The sequence below is a fragment of the Mobula birostris genome, chromosome 13, assembly GCF_030028105.1.
Source record: "Mobula birostris isolate sMobBir1 chromosome 13, sMobBir1.hap1, whole genome shotgun sequence".
In the NCBI taxonomy this organism is placed as follows: domain Eukaryota; kingdom Metazoa; phylum Chordata; class Chondrichthyes; order Myliobatiformes; family Myliobatidae; genus Mobula; species Mobula birostris.
This window is the reverse complement of record NC_092382.1, coordinates 102,007,665-102,023,123: the sequence shown is the minus strand read 5'-3', so window position 1 is coordinate 102,023,123 and position 15,459 is coordinate 102,007,665. Positions and strand designations below refer to the sequence as shown.

General features: G+C 49.1%; 1 long non-coding RNA gene across 1 annotated transcript; it reads right to left on the bottom strand.

Moving 5' to 3' along the window:
- Window positions 1–10,361: 10,361 nt before the first annotated feature.
- Window positions 10,362–15,193, bottom strand: LOC140207770 (uncharacterized). Its single transcript, XR_011888653.1, has 3 exons — window positions 15,089–15,193; window positions 11,632–11,919; window positions 10,362–10,449 (listed from the first exon to the last, which is right to left on the bottom strand). It is a non-coding gene; the product is annotated as an uncharacterized lncRNA (long non-coding RNA).
- Window positions 15,194–15,459: the final 266 nt, after the last annotated feature.

Below are 15,459 nucleotides of genomic sequence, written 5' to 3'. Positions count from 1 at the left end.
CACTCCCGGGGTCAGACACAGAGTGAATCTCCCTCCGCACCGTCCCATCACACACTACCGGGGTCAGACACAGAGTGAATCTCCCTCCACACCGTCCCATCACACACTCCCGGGGTCAGACACAGAGTGAATCTCCCTCCGCACCGTTCCATCACACACTCCCGGGGTCAGACACAGAGTGAATCTCCTTCCACATCGTCCCATCACACACTCCCGGGGTCAGACACAGAGTGAATCTCCCTCCCCACCGTCCCATCACACACTCCCGGGGTCAGACACAGAGTGAATCTCCCTCCGCACCGTCCCATCACACACTACCGGGGTCAGACACAGAGTGAATCTCCCTCCACACCGTCCCATCACACACTCCCGGGGTCAGACACAGAGTGAATCTCCCTCCGCACCGTCCCATCACACAATCCCGGCGTCAGACACAAAGTTAATCTCCTCCACGCCGTCCCATCACACACTACCGGGGTCAAACACAGGGTGAAACTTCCTCCACCCCGTCTCATCATACAGTCCCGCATTCAGACACAGAATGAAGCCTCCTCCAGACCGTCCTTTTACACAATTTGGTGGTCAAACACAAAGGGTGCAACTCCCTCCGCACTCTCCCTTTCCCTCACTCCTGTTGTAATAATCCGAGAGAGACTCCGTAAATTGTTTTCCATTTTCGCATTAATCAAGGGAATTTAATTTCACAGAGTTTTTTTCGCACGCTCATGTCTTCCTTATCCATGCATACTGGATTGGAAAATGCGAAAAAGGGTAAGATTTGGACTGATCTGTCGGGTTAGAATTAGGGAATGACACAATACTGACAGGAGAAAATTGGATTAGTTTACGGACTGAAGTATGTTTGTGGGAAGAAGTGGACCATCGGGATTGTTTGTAGTCTGTACGAGATTGTCGGGAGACGGTGGCACAATGGGAATATTTTGGGGAACGATACGTGTCTGTCGAGGAAGTGTAGGACTGTGGGAATATCTTGAGGACTGGCAGGAACTCTGGGGAGGATCAGTACTCTGGGATTATTTTGCTGACTGACGCAGGGCTGTAGGAATGCAAGACGCAGCGGAATTAGTTTAGAGAGGGACACGAAGTTATGGGGAGATGGGTGGAACGTGGCACTGAACTGATTTGTGAGAAAAACGTTGGGCAGCGGGACCTCTTTGGCGCAGGTGTGACCTGTACCAAAACGACGGGTTGCACTTGAATCCTCGGGAGACCAATATCCTGGCGGGGAGATTTGCGAAGGCTACTGGGGAGACTTTAAGATAGAATGGTTAAGGGGTGGGAGTCAAACTTAAGAGAGTGGGAGAGAGTTTAGTTCACAATTAGAGAAATCTAGTAGACAGTGTGTGAGGGAGGATAGACAGGGGACAGCGAAGGGGAGCACATAGACCGAAGATGTAGGGTAGAAGGAAGAAAAAAATAAAACAAGTTGTTTTACACAGTTGGGAATAAACAGAGAGTAAGAGGTGGAGCGTTTCTTAAATGCATATCTTAATCTTAGGAGCATTGTGAAAAAGGTGGATAGTTTAGAGCATGGATTGATACCTGGAAATATGATGTTGTGGCTATTAGTGAAGCATTTTGCAGGATGGGTGTGATTGGCAACTAAATATTCCTGGATTTCGTTGCTTCAGGTGTGATAGAATCGGAGGGACAAGACGGGGAGGTGTTGCATTGCTTGTCAGAGAAAAATATTACAGCGGTTCTTTGGCAGGATAGATTAGAGATAGAACATGGTTTATTCGTCGGCAGCTACAAGATAGAAACTACAGGATACAAACATGCACTGAGCTCATCTGCCTTTCGTACAATACTTCCTGCATTGAAACACACTCAGCTCATAACATGAGACCCAGCAGGCTAAACATTTTACTTCCTGACTCGATCTGAGATCTTAACAACATCTGTCCCAATAACCGCTCCACTGTCAGTTTTGGCATTCTGCTTTTCATCCCTCCGTATCTCGAGTATAAACCGTTTCACTCCCCCTCTTATAGGAAAACTTCCCGCTGGGTTATTGATTCCCGTCCAGTTCAGGTGTAAACTGAGAGAGTTGCTCGGGGCAGAGAAAATGAAATAAGCTGCGCAATGTTGGGTGGTGTGACGTGGCCTCCAGGCAGGAGTATGTGCTGCCCCCCAGTGTTCGCTCGGCAGATGACAAGCTCTGTTCTGGTCATCTGAGGATTTCAGTGCAGTAGTGGCCCAACAGCCGCAAGCTGCGTTGTCGCTTAGCTTTATCTATCCGCCCACAGAATCTCTTTTCTGTCCCGTAAAATGAATCCCCCATCTCGGTCTCCCTGCTGTCCCACGTCCTGCAAGCAGAGCATTCAACTCTCCTTCCAGGCATGCCTACTGTTCTCACTCTGCAATTACAAAGAAATAAACAATACATAATCTGAAAAAAACAAACCTACCAATGTTAAGCCCAGTCTTATCTTTATTTGCCCTTGCTCATAAATCCGCTTCACCGATTGGTTGTTGTTCAAAAAAAAAACTCGAGGCGCTGTTTTTGTTTTAATGCACACACAGTGGCATGCACAAGTTTGGGCTCAATTGGTGAACATTTCTGTTATTGTGAGTATCTAAGCGAGTAATAGATGCCCTGATTTCCAAAAGGCATAAAGTTAAAGATGATACATTTCTTTAATATTTTAAGCAATATTACTTTTTTTTATTTTCAACTTTTACAGCTTAAAAATAACAAAAAATGGAAAGGGGCTCGAGGCTCAAGTTTGGGCACCCTGCACGGTCAGTACTTAGTAACACCCTCTTCAGAAGGTATCACAACTTGTAAAAGCTTTTTTTTTTTGCTAGCTAAGAGCCTTTCATTCTTCTTCGGGGGATTTTCACCCATTCTTCCTTGCAAAAGGTTTCTAGTTCTGTGACATTTTTGGGCTGTCTTGCATGCACCGCTCTTTTGGGCTCTATCCACAGATTTCCCATGAGTTCAGGTCAGGGGACTGTGAGGGCCATGGCAAAACCTCCAGCTTCCGCCTCTTGAGATAATCCGTTGTGGATTTTGAGGTGTGTTTAGGATCATTATCCTGTTATAGAAGTTATCCACTTTTCATCTTCCGCTTTTTTGTCTGACAGTGTGATGTTTGCTTCCAGAATTTGCTGGTATTTAATTGAATTAATTCTTCCCTCTACCTGTGAAAAGTTCCGCGTGCCACTGGCTGCAACGGAGCCCAAAGCGTGATCGATCCACTCCCGTGCTTAACAGTTGTAGAATTGTTCCTTTCATGAATTTCTGCCCCCTTTTTCGCCAAAGATACCGTTGCTCCTTACGGCCAAAAAGTTCTATTTTAACTTCATCAGTCCACAGGACTGGTTTCCAAAATGCATCAGGCTTGTTAGATGATCCTGTGCAAACTTCTCACGCTGCATTTTGTGTTGAAGACACAGGAAAAGATTGCTACTGGTGACTCTTCCATGAATGTCATATGTGTACAGGTGTCACTGCACAGTAGAACAGTGCACCACCACTCCAGAGTCTGCCTAATCTTCCTGAAAGTCTTTTGCAGGCAGTCGGGGATTTTGATTTGCCTTTTCAGCAATCCTGCGAGCAGTTCTCCCGGAATTTTCTCTTGGTCTTCCAGAACTCAACTTCAACTCCACTGTTTCTGTTAAATGCCATTTCTAAATTACATTACGAACTGAGGAAACGACTACATGAAAACGCTTTGATATCTTGCTCTAGCCTTCTCCTGCTTTGCGGACATCATTTGTTTTACTTATCAGACAGCCAGAGAGGAGATTACAGGAGCCCATGGCTGATGATTGTTGGGACAAGGTTTGAAGAGTCAGGGTATTCATAAAGCTTTGAAATTTGCATAAACTAGACTTTACTAACGATGATTGTGAACAGGTTATCGCCCTGACAAGCTACTTAACGTTTGAGACCTTTGGAAAAAGTTATCTGAGATCTGAAATCTCTTGGAATGCCGAAACGTTTGCATGGTGCTCCACTCTAAAATTGTACAAAACAAAAATATTACAATAATCTTGTTTAACATGTGGAAAAGAATGTTTCATCTTTGACGGCATCGCTTTTGTAGATCAGATCACCTTCCACTCACTTAATTATTCACAATAACAGAAATTTTAATCAGTTGTGCCCAAACATTTGCATGCCACTGCATCTGTCCCGCTCCTGATCTCAGTTCGGAGGCTGTCCCGACGACAAAATGACAAGAAATTATGACTCCAGACAGACAGACAGACGGCTCTCTCCATCCCATCCCATCACACATCCCCAAACCATAGAGTGGAACTCCCTCCGCAGCGCCCCATCACACACTTCCGGTTTCAGACACAGAGTGAATCTCCCTCCGCAGCGCCCCATCACACACTCCCGGGGTCAGACACAGTGAATCTCCCTCCGCAGCGCCGCATCACACACTCCCGGGGTCAGACACAGAGTGAATCTCCCTCCGCACCGTCCCATCACACACTCCCGGGGTCAGACACAGAGTGAATCTCCCTCCACACCGTCCCATCACACACTCCCGGGGTCAGACACAGAGTGAATCTCCCTCCGCACCGTCCCATCACACACTCCCGGGGTCAGACACAGAGTGAATCTCCCTCCGCAGCGCCGCATCACACACTCCCGGTTTCAGACACAGAGTGAATCTCCCTCCGCAGCGCCGCATCACACACTCCCGGGGTCAGACACAGAGTGAATCTCCCTCCGCAGCGCCGCATCACACACTCCCGGGGTCAGACACAGAGTGAATCTCCCTCCACGCCATCCCATCACACAGTTCCGGGGTCAGACACAGAGTGAATCTCCCTCCGCACCGTCCCATCACACACTCCCGGTTTCAGACACAGAGTGAATCTCCCTCCGCAGCGCCGCATCACACACTCCCGGTTTCAGACACAGAGTGAATCTCCCTCCGCAGCGCCGCATCACACACTCCCGGTTTCAGACACAGAGTGAATCTCCCTCCGCACCGTCCCATCACACACTCCCGGTTTCAGACACAGAGTGAATCTCCCTCCGCAGCGCCGCATCACACACTCCCGGTTTCAGACACAGAGTGAATCTCCCTCCGCAGCGCCGCATCACACACTCCCGGTTTCAGACACAGAGTGAATCTCCCTCCGCACCGTCCCATCACACACTCCCGGTTTCAGACACAGAGTGAATCTCCCTCCACACCGTCCCATCCCACACTCCCGGTTTCAGACACACAGAGTGAATCTCCCTCCGCACCATCCCATCACACACTCCCGGGGTCAGACACAGAGTGAACCTCCCTCCGCACCGTCCCATCACACACTCCCGGTTTCAGACACAGAGTGAATCTCCCTCCGCACCGTCCCATCACACACTCCCGGGGTCAGACACAGAGTGAATCTCCCTCCGCACCGTCCCATCAGACACTCCCGGGGTCAGACACAGAGTGAATCTCCCTCCGCACCGTCCCATCACACACTCCCGGTTTCAGACACAGAGTGAATCTCCCTCCGCACCGTCCCATCACACACTCCCGGTTTCAGACACAGAGTGAATCTCCCTCCACACCGTCCCATCCCACACTCCCGGTTTCAGACACACAGAGTGAATCTCCCTCCGCACCATCCCATCACACACTCCCGGGGTCAGACACAGAGTGAACCTCCCTCCGCACCGTCCCATCACACACTCCCGGTTTCAGACACAGAGTGAATCTCCCTCCGCACCGTCCCATCACACACTCCCGGGGTCAGACACAGAGTGAATCTCCCTCCGCACCGTCCCATCAGACACTCCCGGGGTCAGACACAGAGTGAATCTCCCTCCGCACCGTCCCATCACACACTCCCGGTTTCAGACACAGAGTGAATCTCCCTCCGCACCGTCCCATCACACACTCCCAGGGTCAGACACAGAGTGAATCTCCCTCCGCAGCGCCGCATCACACACTCCCGGTTTCAGACACAGAGTGAATCTCCCTCCGCAGCGCCGCATCACACACTCCCGGGGTCAGACACAGAGTGAAGCTCCCTCCACACTGTCTCATCAGAATTCGCCTGGTGCAGGCACAGAGTGAAACTTCTTCTTCACTGTCCCGTCACACACTCGCCGTTCACACATTCTGTGTACTTCCTCTCCACCCTTTCATTTCGAGAGGACTGGAATGTAAATGGAAGGATGGAATTCTACGGAAGTGTCAGGCCATATTTGCAGCATTGTAAGCTCTGTGGCCTGTAATCGCTGGAACTGAGAAGGATGAGGGGTGACCTTATGGAAAGTTCTCGGTGGAGAAAGGCTATGACAGAGTGGATGTGCTGAGAATGTTCCCTATTGTAGGGGAGATTCGGACCAGATGACACAGCCTGAGAACAGAGGCATATCTGTTGGAAAGGAGATGAGGAGGATTTTCCACGACCAGAGCGTGGGGAATCTGCGGAATTCAAAGTCTCAGGCAGCCGTGGATATTGGGTATATTTAAGGCAGAGTTTGATAGATTCTTGAATAGTCAGGACATGAAAGGAGACAGGAAGAAGGCGGGAGATTTGGGGCTGAGAGAGAAATGGATCATCCGTGATGAAATGGCGAGCGGACCCGATGGTCTGTTTCTGCTCCTAAGACTGGTTTGAAGTTCCTGGGTTCCTAGCTGTCAGCAACTCAGAAGATCTATAGTTGGCCAAACACGTTCATGCAAACACGAAGGTGTCATGTGTCCGACTGATCAGGACAGACATGTAGGTTTCCGCAACTCCATTTCCCAGAGTACGGTGATGTCACTTTCCTTCCAAGGCTTAGACTTGCAATTATTCCCTGCCACATTCCTGCAGGGCAAGTTCGTGCTTAAAGGCCTCTTAATGAGCACTCAGTGCTCAACCGTAAGAGTTACGTTTCCAGTCCTACTGTTTGTGATGTCTTTCGATTTGCTTCGTGCCGTCGAGTTTATTTCGAGTCGATACATGTGTTAATTACAGACTTTACTATGCCAGTTTGTCGTTAAAGGACTGTAGCTGAGCACTCAGTGCTCAATCGTAAGAGATAAGTTACCTGTACCACTGTTTGTGATGTCCTTCGATTGGTTTCTTGGCGTCTCGTTTACTTCCAGTCTGAGTCTGAGTTAATTCCAGACCTCACACTGCATCTGTGTACAGCACCATCCATCGCTGTCTCGTTACAGAAGATCACCTCCTGGTGTGGAGGCTGCAACGCACAGAATCGCAAGAGGTTCCAGAGGGTTCTAAACTCAGCCGAAAAACTCTGACAGTCTCACCCCTCCCCACCATGGAGGACATTTTCGTAAGGCGATGCCTCGAGAAGGGCGCATCCATCACTGAGGACCCTCACCGCCCTGGAGAAGCCCTCTGCCCGTTACTGCTATCGAGGAGGAGTCACGGGACTCTAAACACGCACACAGTACGAGTCAGGAACAACTCCCTCCTCTGAGCCGTCACACATTTGAATACATGAGCACTGACTCGACATTTTTTCTGTATTTATTAATATGTTGCATTTTACATTAATTGTCATCCTTGACCGAATGAGCGACATGCTTGCGGTATTTATTAATATTTGCAACTTACTTTGCTTTGAAATATTTGCACCCTACTGATGCTGCAAAAGAAGAAATTCCAGGCCGTATAAGTTTCAGATAATAAATGAAATAGCGATTTCGGTGGGAAACATCCGATACGAGTGGGCTGGACAATGGCACGCTGGCCTTCACCAGTCAGGGCACTGAGTACCGGAGTCGGGAGGTCAAATTGCAGTGTACAAGACGTCGGAGAGGCCGCAAACAGTTTTGCTCGCCCTGCTCCAGGAAAATGTCTTAGAGTTGGAAAGACTCCAGAGGGAGATTTACGGGGATATTGCTGGGACTCGAGGAACTCAGTTATGGAGAGAGGGAGGGAAGGTTGATACTTTATTCCCGGGAGCGTAGTTGCAATCTTACAGTGTTCCATAAACCAAGAGGGCCCAAACATAATGCACGCGCACAGACTTTTACCCTGGGTCGGGGTATCAACAACCAGACGGCTCAGGGTGGAGGTGAGGGTGGGTGAAAAGGAGAAAGAGAAAGAGGGATCAGGGAGACAGAGGGTGTGAGTGAACCGAGAGGGGAGAGACAGAGTGAGATATGGGGGAGGAAGAGGGAGAGAGGGGCAAGAAGTACTTAGAGGGAGCGGCGAAAGAGCGGGAAAAGAATGTGCGAGTGAGTGGAGAGAGAGAGAGCAAGGACCATTAGGGAGGTGTGGACATGGTGGGGGAATGAAGACAAGTAAAGAGATAGATGAGGGAGAGGTTTGTCGTTCTCTAGAGAGTGGGGGTACGAAATGAGACGGAGAATGGAGCAGGAGGGAGCGGTGGCGAATGTGGGGAGGAAATTTGGGGTGACGGATGGAGGGAGAATGGAAAAGAGATGCGGAGGAGAAAGAGGAGGCAGTCACGTGATTCACGTCGCCCCCACGGGCTGTTGACAGAGACTCCGGATGTTTTCAGGGATAGCCGGGCACAAAAGTGCAGACTTCTCGCAGATGAATCGGCGATCACCATTGCAATGGTAGTTTTTTTCTTTCGGTCGGCAATCAATACAGACGGGTGTTCCATAGGACACGTAGTACAGGAAACCAGAGGCCACTTTTCTATCAAAGAGGGTTAAAAAATTTCAACACAGACAAAACAGCGCAGCAGTCAACCGGAGACCCTCGCGAAACTAATCTCATTAAACAGCGCTCTCCTCACAGCCCTGAGACCGTCCCCAAACTAATCACACTGACCAATCGGTCCCGACAGCTCTGTGTTAGTCTCCAAACTAATCCCACAACACAGCGGACCCCTCACAGCCTCCGGTCCGTCGCTCGACTAATCCCATTGACCCACTTTCTCTTCACAGTCCAATATCAGTCCCAATACGGATCCAACAGACGAACTCTCCTCCCGCACACAAACCTGTTTCACTCTCCAAACAAATCCTCCTGGCCCAATCTCTCTCCACAGACTTATCACGGTCCCGAAATGAATCCCTTAGGCCTGCTCTCTTCCCGCAAAACTTCAGCGTTCCCCAAATTAATCCTATGGACCCTCCCTCTCCCAATAGCTTCGTCTCAGCCCCGAAAGTAAACCCACTACACCGCCCTCAACCCACAGACACGGGTGCACCGTAACATTTGTACCGCTGAAAAACGTTCTCCCACGTCCCTGCTTCAGTCTGCAATCTATTCCCACTGACCCGCTCTTTGCACACAGTCTCTAAACTAATTCATTTGTCCCACTCTCTCCCCTTAGATCTCTGTCAGTCCACAAAGTAATCCCGCTGCCCAACTGTTCTTTCACAAATCAGCTCAGTGCCACGTTCCCTCCATCTCCCCATAACTTCGTGTCACTCTCTGAACTAACACTGCTGCATCTGTCACTCTCTACAGCCCGACGTCAATCAGCAAAATAATCGGAGGGTACTGAATTCTCCCTAGAGTTCCTGCCAGTCCTCAAGATGTCCCCACTGCCCTACCCTTCCTCGACAGACACGTATCATTCCCCAAAATATTCCCATTGTGCCATCCTCTCCTGACAACCTGGTACAGACTTCAAACAATCCCGATGATCCACTTCTTCCAGCAAACCTACTTCAGTCCGTAAACTAATCCAATTCTCTTCCGTCAGTATTGTGTCATTCCCTAATTCTCACCCCACAGATCAGTCCAAATCTTACCCTTCTTCGCATTTTCCAATCCAGTATGCAGCGATACGGGAGGCAAGAGCGCGGTAAACAAAACTCTGTGAAATTAAATTAATTGGAGTAATACCAAAAACGGGAAACTATTTACGGAACCTCTCTCGGATTATTACAGCAAAAGTGTGTGAAGGGAGAGTGCGGAGGGAGCTTCACTCTGTGTCTGACCACCAAATTGAGTGATGGGGCGGTGTTGAGGGAGATTCATTCTGTGTCCGAACGCGGGAGTGTGTGATAGGGCGGGGTGGAAGAGGCTTCATTCTGTATCTAAGAGTGAGAGTGTGTGATGAGACGGGGTGGAAGATTCACACCGTGTCTGACCCCGAGAGTGTGTGATGGCACGGTGTGGAGGGAGATTCACTCCATGTGTCTGACTCCGGGTGTGTGTGATGGGACGGTGTGGAATGAGATTCATTCTGTGTGTATGACCCGGAAGTGTGTGATGGGACGGTGTGGCGGGAGATTCACTCTGTGTCTCACCCCGGGAGTGTGTTTCAAGAAGGGGTGTAGGGAATTTCACTATCAACAGGAACCACCACTATATTTTTTCATCCTGAAAAAGGCGAGAGCCGTGCGAATATCTCTTCCCGTGGTCTGACCCTTACCGCTTCATCCACTGAATTGATTTCGAGGAGACTTGAATCAAAGATTGAACACAATTGCCGAGCTCCATTGTAAGATGTTTCAAACGTGGAGAACAAATAACACCGGTCTCCATATTTGACCCAATCCTTCGAACATTTTCCCTCTGAAAAGCAGGAATAAAGAAACATAATCTCCCTCCACACCGTCCCATCACACACTCCTGGGGTCAGACACACAGTGAATCTCCCTCCACACCGTCCCATCACACGCTCCTGGGGTCAGACACAGAGTGAAGCTCCCTCCACACCGTCCCATCACACACTCCCGGGGTCAGAGACTGAATGAATCTCCCTCCGCACTTTCCCATCACACAGACGTCAGACGCAGAGCAACGTTCCCACTACACTCTTCCATCATACTCTCCCGGCGTCAGACATCAGACAAATTCCTTCCACACTCTTTCATCACACACTGCCAGGTTTCCATCTGTCTGTCTATCTCTCTGACGAATATGTGTTATGAGAGAGTTTGTGCTGGATGTTCAGCGTTTACAATGAGGCGTGAGACGTCGTCACGGTGTTGTGCAAATCGGGGTTTCTGGTGTGTCTGTGTCACTGTGAGGTACAATGCGGTTCATGTTGAGAAGCGTGTAGTATCACGGTGAGTGGTGTGTCAGTGCACGTTGAAGATTGTTACAGAGTGAGGGTGTGTTTGTTTCGTGTCACAGTGCGAGGCGTGCCACTGTGAGGGACGTGTCACTGTCTATGTGAGGGGGTTGCTGGTTTCACAGGCAGTGTTGTCAGTGCCACGGTGAATTGCGAGTTGGCCTCAGCAGCACGGTGATGATTGATTCCGTGATGTAGTGAGGTAAATGGTGGTTTTGCTTTGAGGGGCGTTTCGGTGACACTGTGATAGATGTTTTTGTGTCCCGATGAGATGTGTACCGAGTCACCGTGAGATGTACCTGGATATTACGGTGACGGATATATCGGGTCTCAGTGAGGGATTTGTCATGATCTCTGTGAGTGGACTGTCTGATTGTGTGTGTGTGTGTGTGTGTGTTTTCCTTTCTCCGTTTATCACTCTCTTTATCCCCACGCCCTAATCACTCCCCTTTCTGCTCTCTCTTCCACTCAGTGTCGTAACCCGGTAGAGTGTGAGATACGATGGCGTGGAGGGAGTCTCTCTCTCTCTCTCTCTCTCTCTCTCTCTCTCTCTCTCTCTCTCTCTCTCTCTCTCTCTCTCTCTCTCTCTCTCTCTCTCTCTCTCTCTCTCTCCCTCCCTCCCTCCCTCCCTCACTCACTCTCTCTCATGAGGAGTTGGTAAGAAGACGATGTTGCCTCACCTCTGCTACTGGTCAACAATTGGCAAATGTGAGCCTTGGCTCCGCTGTCAGTTCTGAACTTCTTTTCGATGTTCGAGATGTGGTTGTTGAGGACAGAAAGATTCTGGAGACAGGCGCTGTGGGAGCGATTCAGATGGGAATTTTCGGATGTCTTAGATTCAAGGCTTGAGTTCAACTCATGAACCAGATGTGGACATGAGGTCTGTGTCCTGTTCATCTCCTGATACTGTCTCCAAAGTAGCTGGTAGTTTCGATCAGAGGTGATCTGAGACTGACGAATCTGTAGTACTGAGAGAGATGTTGAAGGATATTTAGTGTTTAGAGTGACGTGTGAGACAGCGGTACGGTGCTGGGCGGGACGTAACAAGGGTGTGTCAGTGTTACACTGCGGTGCCGTTCATGTTGAGCCGCATATAAGTCTCACGCAGACGAGTGTTACGGGCAGACTATTATTAGATGGGGAGGAAATTCAAAATGCAGAAATGTTAAGGGACTTGGGAGTCCTTGTGCAAGATACCGTAAAACTGAACATCCAGGTTCAGTTGATGTGAAAAAGGAGAATGCAATGTGGACATTCATTTCCAGAGGTATATAATATAAGTACAGGGATGTGATGTTGCGGTTCTGTAAGGGAGACGTGAGACCACACTTAGAGTATTCTGTGCAGTTTTGGGCTCCTGATATTTGGAAGGAATGTACTGACATTGGGTCAGTGAGGAGAACGTTTAGAGAAGAATCACGACAATGATTCCAGGAATGAGAGGGTTACTGTATGAGGAAAGTCCGGCAGCTCTTGGGCTGTGTTCCCTGGAGATCAGGAGAATGAGCGGGGAGCTCACAGAAACATTCCGGATGGTACAAAGCCTTAACAGATTAGATATTGGAAAGTTATTTCCCATGGTAGGGGAGTCTATGACAAGAGGGCACGACTTCATGCTTGTAGGGCGTCCTTTCAGAACTGAGATGCGGAGAAATTACATTAGTCGTGGAATTTGTTTGCCACGAGACGCTGTGAAGGCCAAGTTATTCGGTGTATTGTTATTTAAGGGAGAGGTATTGATTAGCCATTGAAACCATAGAAACCAGAGAAAAAAAAAACTACAGCACAGAAACAGGCCTCTTTGGCCCTCGTGGCTGTGCCGAACCATTTTCTGCCTAGTCCCACTGACCTGCTCACGGACCATATCCCTCCATACACCCTCCCTTCCATGTATCTGTCCAACTTAATCTTAAATGCTGAAACAGATCCCGCATTTACCACCTCGTCTGGCAGCTCATTCCATACTCCCACCACTCTCTGTGTGAAGAAGCCCCCCTAATGTTCCCTTTAAATTTTTCCCCCCTCACCCTTAACACCATGTCCTCTGTTTTTTTTATCTCCCCTTGCCGTCAGTGGAAAAGCTTGTTTGCATTCACTCTGTCTATGCCCATCATAATTTTATATACCTCTATCAAATTCCGCGCTTATTCTTCTACGATCGAGGGAATAAAGTCCTAACCTATTCAACCTTTCGCTGTAACTGTGTTTATCAAGTCCCAGCAACATCCTTGTAAACCTTCTCTGCACTCGTTCAAACCTTATTAATATCCTTCCTGTAATTTAATGATGAAAACTGAACACAATACTCCAGATTTGGCCCCACCAATGCCTTATACAACCTCAACATAACATTCCAACTCTTAGACTCAATACTTTGATTAGTAAAGGCCAATGCACCAAAAGCTCTCTTTGCGACCCTGTCTACCCGTGACGCCACTTTTAGGGAATTTTGTATCTGTATTCCCAGATCCCTCTGTTCTACTGCATTCCTCAGTGCCTTAGCATTTACACTGTATGTTCTACCTTGGTTTGTCCTTCCAACGTGCAATACCTCACACTTGTCTGTATTAAACTCCATCTGCAATTTCTCAGTCCATTTTTCCATCTGGCCCAAGTCCCTCTGCAGGCTCTGAAAACCTTCCTCACTGTCTACTACACCTCCAATCTTTGTATCATCAGCAAATTTGCTGATCCAATGTACCACATTATCATCCGGGTCATTGATATAGATGACAAATAACAATGGACCCAGCACTGATCCCAGCCGGGGCAAAAAAAAAACAAAAAAATGTGTAGGGTGAAAACAGGAGAGTGTATAACTGGAAGAATTGGATCAGCCCATGTTTGATCAGCGGAGCAGGCTCGATGAGCCGAATGGCCTACTTCTGCTCCTATATCTTACGGTCTTATAGTCTTATGTCCCTTATTTCTCGTCTATCCTTCTAGTCGAAACCACTTTCCTGTCTTTATATTTTCTATCCCTTTTAACATTGTATGTATTCCAATCAGATCTCCTCGCATTCTTCTGAATCCCAGCGAGTATAGTCCTAGGCGACCCAATCTCTCCTCATAGTCTAACCACGCCCCCCCCGCCCCACCGCACGCCCCCATCTCTGGAATCAACCCGGCAATCCTCCTCTGCACCTCCTCCACAGAGGGTACAACCTACCTCGAGTAGGGAGACCAGAACTGCACGCAGTGCCCCAGGTGCGCCCTCACCAGTACCCTGTACAGTTACAGCATATCCTCCCTGCTCTTAAATTCAATCTCTCTAGCAATGAAGGCAACATCCCATTTGCCCTCTTGATAGCCTGCTGCACCTGCGAACCAACCTTTTGTGATTCATGCACAAGCACTCCCAAGTCCCTCTGAACAGCAACTTGCTGCAATCTTTTTCCATTTAAATAATTACCTGCTCCTCCATTTTTCTTCCAAAGTGGAAGACCTCGAATTCACCAACATTGTACTCCGACTGCCCGCTAGTTTAACCTATCTATATCTTTCTCCGTATCTTCTGCAGAATTCCGTTTCCTCTCAATTTAATATCATCTGCAAACTTAGATGTACTACACTCGGTCCCCTCTTCCGGATCATTAATGCATATCGTGAAAAGTTGCGGGCCCAGCACTGCCCCCTGCCGTTCACCACTCACCGCAAGTCTCGCTGGCACGGTGAGGTGAAATTCGGCGTCACCGTGAGGTGCGAGTCGGTGTCACGGTGAGGTGAAATTCGGCGTCACGGTGAGGTGCGAGTCGGTGTCACGGTGAGGTGAAATTCGGCGTCACGGTGAGGTGCGAGTCGCTGGCACGGTGAGGTGAAATTCGGCGTCACCGTGAGGTGCGAGTCGGTGTCACGGTGAGGTGAAATTCGGCGTCACGGTGAGGTGCGAGTCGGTGTCACGGTGTCGGCGTAATGGCGTCATGGCGGGAGTCGCGTTCTTGTAAACCTGAGGGTAGTGTCAGTTTCACCGTGAGGGGCGTGTAGGTGTCGTGATAAAGTAAGTGTCGGTGTCACGGTGAATTGTTTGTCAGTGTCACGTTGAGCGGTGTGTCCGTGTCACTGTGCTGTTTTACGCTCACGTTTCATTCCACACTGTTACTACACGGTCTGATTCCTTCCGCAGCCGGTTCGACTCACCATATATCGAGAGCCCGGCCACTATCGCGATAAGGATGGACGTAACTAGGCAGAATAGACAGATCTTATCGTGCTGTCTATTTCCGATGTTCTCTTTCGACTCCTGTTTCAGTACAGCTGTAGACAGACCATTCAGTGTGTGCGTGAATTCAGCCGTGACTCCCTCTGGGACTCCCTTCCACCCACCATCCGCGCTCTCTCCTTCCACTACGGTCAATTCTCCCTCTCTTAATCTCATCTACTGTCAGCCGTCATCACTGAGAGTCCAAATTCCTTGACTTGGCAGAGTCTGACAGGTGTCTGACGGATTCTAGAGATCAGTCAGATCTCACCTGAGCCTCCTCCGCTCCAGGGGAAGCAACCCAGGTGTC